The 7399-nt window shown below is 39.1% G+C and overlaps 1 long non-coding RNA gene across 1 annotated transcript in view; it reads left to right on the plus strand.

Moving 5' to 3' along the window:
• Positions 1-3565: 3565 nt before the first annotated feature.
• LOC101856528 overlaps positions 3566-7399 on the plus strand; it is a 30063-nt gene continuing 26229 nt past the window's right edge. The window contains exon 1 of the long non-coding RNA XR_220827.3: positions 3566-3682. This is a non-coding gene — a long non-coding RNA (uncharacterized LOC101856528). The remainder of the gene's footprint in view (positions 3683-7399) is intronic.

Below are 7399 nucleotides of genomic sequence, written 5' to 3' on the forward strand. Positions count from 1 at the left end.
ACACACACACAACCACCCCCTCCCACCCCATCCCCCTCTTTCATCCCTCGACATACTCAAACCTCACACATTTATGAGACCATATCCTGGTAAATGCCTTGGGTGCAAGGTTCTCGGGTCACACATGTATTTGCAGAACAAAACAAAATTTTCTACCACGTGAAAAGGTGTCATGACGAGGTGGAATCAGATGCTCGTCAGTTTTGGGGCATATGGAGTTGTTGTTGTTCTTCTTCTTCTTCTATCCCGTGGTTGGGGCAACCGTGGGGGGCCCAACTGCATCTGAAAACCAGCTCTCGTCATCTATTTTTGTTCTCTGCTTTCCTCATATTGTCACCCATCGTCTTTCCTGTCCACTCTGTAATGTTATACTCCCATCTCCTTCTCTGCCTTCCTCTCTTTCTCTTTCCTTGTACGGTTCCTTGCACGTTTGTTTTGGCAAGCCCTGTGGATCTTGTGACATGCCCATGCCATTTTAATTTTCGTCTCTTCACTGTGGTCAGTAGATATTCATACTGACCCACTGCGTTGGTGATTCTCTTTCGTACCTCAGCATTTGAAACGTGGTCTTTTTACGAGATGTCATATGGAGTTGTTACTGTAACTTTTTTTAAATAAAAAAAACCCCATCTAGCTTGAATAGAAGTCGAGATATTTGAGATTGAAAGAGGTGTATGTCCGCTGGTGTCAGAGGTAAAAATTAGCGAGGGAAAAGCCGCCAAAGTTTGGTGACCACCAAAGCTGCAGTCTCCTTGGTAACTGCAAATTTACTTTTATTTCTTTTGTACCTTTGGTCAGCGTTCTGTAGTAAAACACAGGAAAGTATTTCTAAATGTCATGAAAAGTGTTGAGCCAAAAACAAAAAATCAATAGAAAAGGCTGAGCTCTCGGGAAAATGCCGGGCTCTTCGACTCCAATAGTTTGACAAGAGCCAGTTTTTACCACGATGCCACACATATTATGTACAGTGGAAACCAATATAACAGGCCCGGTAATAATAGGGATTTTTTTAATCCCCGTTTTTTCATACTCTTTGTCTCTATTAAAAGTTATCGGCAATAACAGGACCTCAACGGAGCCCAATCGGTTAAAGCAGGGACAAAGGCTCGTTAAGAATGTGTAAAAGGTAAGAGAGAGAGAGAGAGAGAGAGAGAGAGAGAGAGAGAGAGCAACGCAGTGATGGAGCAAGCTCACACAAGCCACGCCACTGCAAGCACACGCAGCGTGTGAAATGAAGAGGGCTGCGGTGTACTGCAGACTTCGATCTGGCCCTAAGCATAGCTGGATTAGTCCACAAATGCTTACTTACCTTGCATTTCTGACTTAACAGGAATCTGATATAACAGGACTTTTTCTCTGGTCAAACCATCCCTGTTATATCAGGTTTCCACAGTATATTATGCTTTAAGGGGGATGAAGTGATGAAAGGAGGATGAATATCGTATCATCTTCAGTTGTGAGTAGCCTAACCTTACAGGGTGCCGAAACGAATAAGACGTGTGTTTTATTTTACTATATAGTAGGAAAGTAGGAAAAGGTGAAAAGCTAGGCTTTTTGGCTGATATTTAGTTTGAGGAGGAATAGTCACTTCAGGTTCTTGGCCTGGCTCTGACTAGGAGACAAGGGGGAAATGTGGGAGGGATTTGTGGGCGGGGTGGGAGGGGGGGAGTAGGAAGATCAATTCTGAGAATGCGTACCCTTGGAGGTTTGTGGGAGTTATTTCATGATTGCAACACCCCTCTAGACACAAATAGATCTCTGTTGGGTCTGCAAGAAAGATGTAAAAAGTGGTACATGATCGAATTTTATAACATACATAATATAGGGGCCTACATCTTGACTTGGATGAAAATCCGTAGTATGCCTCAAGTATCGATGAAAATCCGTAGTAGTAGTAGTATGCCTCAAGTATGGCCTCCGACTCCCACATTGAGGGCATTTTCTGTAAGACCTTCGGTACCCGGAAAGTTTTCCCAGGCAATAAACTTCAATTCGTCAAGGTGGCAAAGTGTCAGTTTACACGAATTTGTAGTTATTTGTGTGTGTGTGTGTGTGTGTGTGTGTGTGTGTGTGTGTGTGTGTGTGTGTTTGTGCGTGCGCGCGTGGGTTTAATTTTTAGATAAAAGATCTGAAACAGACATCGACAACAATGGTTCGCCACTCAAATTTCTCTGCACAGATTGTTAGTTTAAAAAAGCAATCTCACAAAAAAACATAATGTCTGTGGTCTTCATTTGCGCACTCTGCAAGTAAAAGCGAAGGCAATAAACGAGAGCCTATTCAAACGAGGCTGTTGAAAGATTTTCAACAAATTCACAATGAGTAATTTATACCTCTATAGAGTTGTCAGTTGTCAGAAATTTCAATAAAAAAAATAATACCCTGAATCCACCACTTCTGTTTTTAAGCTGGTGAGCCCCCCTGTGAGAACGTGTATTTTTTGTGATCGATCGGATAGCAGGGTAGATCTAGATCTAGCTGAAGCGAAGAGTGACGTGTTCAAGCCCATTTTCAATAGCCTGCTTGGGACCATTAAATTTCGTGTGTTTTTAAAAAAAGAATGTGTGTATGTGTGTTTGTGTGTGTGTGTGTGTGTGTGTGTGTGTGTGTGTGTGTGTGTGTGTGAATGTTCAACAGTTTCCTAGCCACACATAGGCTTTGGTAAATTCCATGGTGGAGCAAAAAGGAAATAAGAAGAGGAAGAATATCCAGACTGTACTGTGAATTGCAATATACATTGCACATTTAAAAGTTAAAAAACTAGCTTATTTGGGGAGTAAATCAGAGTCGAGATTTTATTATCTTCAAATCATATCAATAACAAAAGGAAGAATTACTGGTTTCCTAGCTGAAACGACGTATTAAGCTATTTCACTAGGCCTAGATCTAGATGCTTTGCCTATCTTTTCACTATAATTCTCTCTCTTTGTTTCAAAACGTATCCAGACATTGTGAAATGGTGTATTGCATATTATTGAGATAATCTAGATCTAGTGATGTACGGTATGGTACACGGTACAGGAAGAGTTCAAAGTTTCCCGTTACACTGAGCCATGGCAGGCTGAGTAAATAATCATTAAAAAGAATTAAAATAGAAAAAACGAATAAGACTACCAAAGACACAAACAATCATAAAAGACTTATTTTATTATCATATTAATTTGCTACACCAAAATCAAATTTTTAAGAGGAAGTGGACTAAAAGTTAGGTGTTATCTCGTAGCATTTCAGTTTTTCCAAGCCCATAGTTTTATGGTTCTGAGTCTGATGATGATATGAACACGCAGTCGAACCGGACCTGCTGAAGGCGTATGCAACTCCATGTTATACGGTTAATACTTTCAGATACTACACTATTCGTTTAAGTCGGCTTTGTCCGAAATAAAACCTTTAAACGACGAACCGACAACCTCATTTCCTTGCGAAATAAAAACGAAAATAGTCAGAAGATATGCAATGTGCGATAAACAACGAGAGAGTCGAGCGGAAAGAACCCGCTGTTGTAATTGGTTGCCAGTGTGACAACCTGCCGGGTGACCTCTTCAACCCCCAGGTCTGAGGTCATGTAAACCGGAAGTCATGTTTCCAAGATGTCAACAAGCAGCGCAAAACAGAGTAACACGACTTTAGTAGTGTCGATTTAAACTGGTGAAAATAGGGGCTGCGGCGACGCATCCTTCAGGTGAGAAATATTTTCTTTTAGTAATTAAATTTCCAAAACTTTTTTTTCTCACCGCTCAGTAACTGATAGTGTGCTTGGTACGCAGTCGAAGAAGATTCTAGTTTTTACCCCTTCGTGCGAAAATAATTTCATTCAAATTCGCCTTACAACATGGCATGCTAGAATTTAATGGTGTTACTGTTTTTATTGGATCGACTGACCTGCTTCACAGATGTTCATTCTTTAGGTTCATTAACGTTTCGTTTACTCGTTAGTAATTGTGAATGTAGAGGTGCTGAGTATCCACTTTAAAAATTGTTTCTAAGGCTATTACTATTGATCTTTATCTAAATGGAATATTGCTTTCAAGATTGGCACTAAAAACAAACACGTCGTAGTGTAGATGCTACGTAGGCTAGGCCTCCCGTAAACAGATCTAAGTTGAATGCTGTGTTGTTAGTGATTCTAAGACAAGGGGCAAGGCAAGTGTTGTGCGTAGTTAACGTGTCTATAAACATAAGTTTATTTGTTTTTCAATGAAAAGTTGGGCTAAACCTGATTTTATTTTCAGAGATCTAGATCTAGATCTAGATTGGAAACTACTGTGTACTGTGTGTAAGGCGGTAGATCTATCAATTTATGATGGAATTCACAATTCAATAATAGTGTAATAGGGGGCGGCTACACTCCAGTTGTATTCTATTTTTTGTATTTAAGTAAGCTAGACCATTAAAGAACTCGTACCGCTGAGTGCTAGTTGTGTTCAGAATTATGTATCCACAGAAGCACTCATTTGTAAACCGATGTCAGCAATTAAAATGCATACACTTGCACTTGCAGAGACATCTTCCCTTCATTTTCAGTCATTGACACTAATCATCTTGACTCTATGATTCCAATGATCTTTGCCCAACCAGCAGATGCGGTGAGCGTATATTGGGGTGTGATTTATTTAGAGTGTAAGGAAAGATTCATAGTTTACACAACTGAATTTGCGGGACACATTTTTTTAAAGTCCAACTTTGTGGAGGAAAAATTACGTCTACGTGTTTTTAGTGCCGATTTTGCTCTTTGATACTAAACTTCTCAGGAGTTTTAAAAAGCAGTCTTTTGTTTTGATAAATATGGATTTGTTTCTGTAGAATAGAGTAGGGCCTACCTATTGAGGGATCGACAAACTGATCGCCAACCGATCGCCTGACTCGTCGCCTGAAAACAAACACATTTTTGTTTTTTAGGCGACAAGTCAGGCAATCGGTTTGAGCCATGATAGTCACTTTGCGCCCTCAATCTGACAGGCAAAGCAAACCGAACGGAACCGACCGTGCCAACGGGCACTAGAGGTATAAAGTCCTTGAAAGAGAGGATGCTTTGCTTGTTGACAGTCCAAAGCCGTACATTTTGTGTTACTCCTATTAGAATTGTACCGCCTCAGCTCTCGCAGCCTTTGTCAGGGAGCTGTTTATTTTATTTACTATATATATAGCTTGTTCGCTTTCGTCTGTCCGTGGTGAAAACAAGATAAAGACAAATTGCTCTGTTTAATCTTCTCAGGTCTTTGCATACACAGGTCTTGAAAAATTTGGATGACTTTAACAGAATCTAAAAGCTCATAAATGAAGTTAACTGCAAACTAACTAAGTTTCCATGTTGCTGTTTTTTATGTTCGCCAAAAGAGGGTAAAAAAAAATAGTAGAGGAATAATAGCACACACCTAAAGCATAAAAAGGTTTACCTATTTTCACCAACTCCACATTTTAACGATGCTTATGAAACTCGGTCCATCTACGTGTATGCTTGCACTGAAATGTGGGTGGCAGGGTGATGTTGCTGTTTCAAAATAAAGAATTTGTAGGTAATTTTACAGTAAATAATTTTTTTTTTTTTTTAAATGATCCTACGTATTCACCCAAAGGGAAGTGTTTAATGTAGGGCCCAAATAAACTTTTTTATTACTGGATCAACATTTTTAAAAAGTGTTTTTATTTAGTCACTGGCCTGCAGGAGTGCCATCCAAAGTTATGTGTGCGTTGGCAAATTAATAAATGGGCTATAATTTTTTAACTCTAAAAGACGAAAATGCACACAAGCAAGAATTTGTTACGTGGAATACTATTAGGTAGAGTAAAGCAAATGGTAATCATGAATCTCGCCTCCTTTCAATGTTGATAGAGTATATATATATGTGCAGCTCTCTATTGTTTGGTGGTTTGTATGATGCAAATGAATCTTGAGATTGAAAAGAAAAGAAAAAAAAGAATATCTCTGACGTGTATTTAAATACGTATTATAATAAAAAGTTACGGATTACGAACATGGGTAATTCACATTGTTGGCATTCTTTCATTCTCAGAAACAAAAAAGAAGAAAATATGAGTCTGGTTAAATGTATTATCCTCAGCAGCTGGTTTTTTTTTTCCTCTCAGCATTTTGAGCTCTGCGGGATAGAAATAAAATCGAACTTTGCATTTAGTAGGGAGGCCTGCAAGGCAGTGCAGATTGTATGAGCGACCATTATCATTTTTCTCAGACTTCACGGCTGAGCGAACAGTACTTTTCATGCATGAAAATGATTTGCATATTTATGCACTCTAGCTGTCAGATGTCATATATATATTGAAAAGGCAGGGCTGTACTCTTTGATGCAGTTATGGAAGAGAACCTCCACTTGTTTTACAATATCCTTTTTACTAACCGCTTCCTTCATCAAAAGAAAACAAGAAAACTTAAATTGAGAAATTATTGTGCGTCAGGTGTTCGCACATTGAGGTATACACATTCATTTCAAGTACCTTTCACTTTTATTCTAACCCTGTCCTGTTGTTTTGTGTCAGAGCGAGCATCCTTCTAGTGAGAAATAGTTTCTTTTATTCGTTAAATTTCCAAAACTTTTATTCTCACTGCTCATTAACCTATAGTGTAGATCTACTTGGTACGCAGTGAGTAATAGCTGCAGAAACTACCATTATAAAATCCATCATATACGAACCTGTCGTAAATACTTTACTTTTGTGGGTGGTTGGCGGGTGCTCTGGTGTGGTTTGCTTCTTCTTTTCGATCAAACGTCTATCGTCCTTATCTCTCCTCCTTCTTTTTTGTGTTTGTTATCTCTTGTAACACGTCTAATCTTCGGCACTTATATCACCTTATTGTGTTACAAGAGCCATAAAACACTTACTAAAACTAAAAGCCCAGGACCCACTTTTGAGGAACAGCTTGATACAAAAAAATTTTACTCTGTCCTGATCAGTCTCTGCCTTTCTACTGCGTACAGTCCAGGTCTTATAATGACTTGTATTTCTCATTTGATAAGTCTTTTTTTTCTCTCTGTTGTTTCTGTCACTCTGTCTTGCTCTTTCCTAGCACAAAATAATTGTTATGATGTCAATATGCTTCTCATTATTCAAACACTAAACCACACCCTATAAATTTGCTTCTGTTTGCTTTAAAAAATATTTTTTTCACCCCTGACGGTGGCTTTACAAGTGTGACTGTCAACACCAATATTTTCATAGATGATATTACTTGCTGTAATGCATATATGTGTGCACTCACATATTATATTCACTCGCACACAACCCCTCGGGGCAGTGCCACTAACTGTAGTGTCTTTAGGCCATTCCCAAAGGGGGGATGTTTCTCGTTCAAGCATAGTAGAATTGTAAATGGGCTGACTCATGTCACGCTCATAACTGTGCCTGATCTACATCAGGGAAGTTGTGCGTAGTTAACGTGTCT

The sequence above is a fragment of the Aplysia californica genome, unplaced genomic scaffold (genome assembly GCF_000002075.1).
Source record: "Aplysia californica isolate F4 #8 unplaced genomic scaffold, AplCal3.0 scaffold00492, whole genome shotgun sequence".
Taxonomy (NCBI): domain Eukaryota; kingdom Metazoa; phylum Mollusca; class Gastropoda; order Aplysiida; family Aplysiidae; genus Aplysia; species Aplysia californica.